Source organism: Acomys russatus, chromosome 7 (assembly GCF_903995435.1).
Source record: "Acomys russatus chromosome 7, mAcoRus1.1, whole genome shotgun sequence".
Lineage (NCBI taxonomy): Eukaryota > Metazoa > Chordata > Mammalia > Rodentia > Muridae > Acomys > Acomys russatus.
In genome coordinates this window covers 41,843,261-41,845,158 of record NC_067143.1, presented here as the reverse complement: position 1 = coordinate 41,845,158, position 1,898 = coordinate 41,843,261, and the positions used below count along the sequence as shown (strand labels likewise).

At 42.1% G+C, this 1,898-nt stretch overlaps 1 pseudogene; it reads left to right on the top strand.

The window, feature by feature from the left end:
* Positions 1-344: 344 nt before the first annotated feature.
* Positions 345-556, top strand: LOC127191951 (60S ribosomal protein L38-like; annotated as a pseudogene).
* The last annotated feature ends 1,342 nt before the right edge of the window (positions 557-1,898 follow it).

Genomic DNA, 1,898 nt, shown 5'->3' with positions numbered 1-1,898 from the left:
TTAGATCTAGATCTGTTGGCTTGGAAGTTTATTCATAGTATTATCAAGTAAGAAAAGCAAACAGCAGAGAACTGTATGGAGTGTGATTCTTTTTTTTTTTTTTTTTTTAATCAAATAACGAGCAAATATATTTAGTATTTGAAGAAGGAAAGGAAGGAAATGAGTCCAAACATAGTAAGAAAATAAAATGGTGAGATGGCTCATTGAGTAAAAACTTACTAAATATGCACAGGGTCTGAGTCTTACTCACCAGAACGCACATCAAACACAGGCACGATGGGAAGTCTTATTCTTTTTCCTTTCCCTTCGGTTCTTGTGCTAGCCAGCACCGGGCACTCGTTGCCATGCCTCAGGAAACTGAGTAAGTCAAGGACTTTCTGCACACAGCTGACAGAAGGGTGCCAAATCTGTCAAGCTCAAGAAAAACAAGGGTAACGTGAAGTTCAAGGCTCGCTGCAGCAGGTACCTTTACACCCTGGTCATCACGGACAAGGAGAAGGCGGAGAAACTGAAGCAGTCCCTGCCCCCTGGGTTGGTGGTGAAGGAGCTGATGTGAACCTGACCTCCGCAGCTGACTATTCGAGCAGGCACAGTCACACATGTCACAATGCAGTGCTTCTGGGTGACGTGGCAGATGGAGACAGCAGAATCTCTGGAAGCTCAGAGGCCACTTAGCCTGCAATGAGCAGCGGCGCACAACAAGCCAGGTCCTTTGTTTCAAACAAGAAAGGTAAGGACCAACATCTGAGGTTGGCATCTCTTCTCCATATGTACTATGGCATGCACATACTGAAACACACATGCATGCACATATATCATACATACATACACACACACCCCGTACATATATACGCAATCAAAAGGACGAGAAAGCAATGACCAATAAACATAGAACAACACTCAGTAAAAGCGCCACATATATTTCCATAGTATTATTACATGTATCTAGTAGTTGACCCTGTATTTAGGAAAAGCTAAAAAGTAGAAAGGACAATTGTTATACCTAACATTAAATTGCTAATAATTATGATAAAGTGTATTACTGGACTTTGCTCAGTTTTTAATATGAGTTTTTGTAATTATCACATGAGGGACAAGTCTCCAGTTCAGAAATGGGATTTAGATGAAATAAGGAAGTATGGCCAGTTTACTGCAACGTAAACATGGTGTCTGCGAAGTGAGGTGGAGGCAGCTTTGCCAAGTCTCATGGCTGAGACCCAACCAGTATGAGACAAATCCCCGCATCCCCAGTCTGTGATTTACTGCGCTTCAGATCACAACTACCTTGGCTATATGTATCAAAGTAACCCACTAGTAACTCCAGAGCTTTTGAAACTATGTATGGCTATTACAAGGATATTTGTTGTCTGTCAATCCCTCTACACAACTATGTAGCAGGGAAATGGCAGCATGTCTGCACCATCAGGGTGCATGTTCTGTGATGAGATTGCTTCTACCGCAGAACACACACAGACTCATTCTGCTCAGAAACTGTCACAAATCATTATAAACAAACAAACAAACAAACAAACAAACAAACAAGGAGTGCCCTGTTTGGGTTTTTGGGGGGATAGATTTGGAGTGGAAATTGAGGGAGTATTTAAGGTTTTCCCCCTAGTAATAGTTCAATCAAACACCCATTTCCTACCTTAACATGTGAGGCTTCTCACCATCTGGTCCTGACCTAGTTGATCAGAATGGTGTTCCACTTCCTGCCCCCTCTCAACACAGACATACTATATTTCTGACTGTTCCCAGAATACAGTGTGGTTTTTGTCAGTTGTTTGCCTCTGAGCATGGCACTTATTAGCCTGGAAGTACCCTGCAAGAATCAACTCAAAAGCCACCTTGGTGAAGCCTGTAGTTATTTTCTCAGAGAATTCTGCAGGTTTTCAATA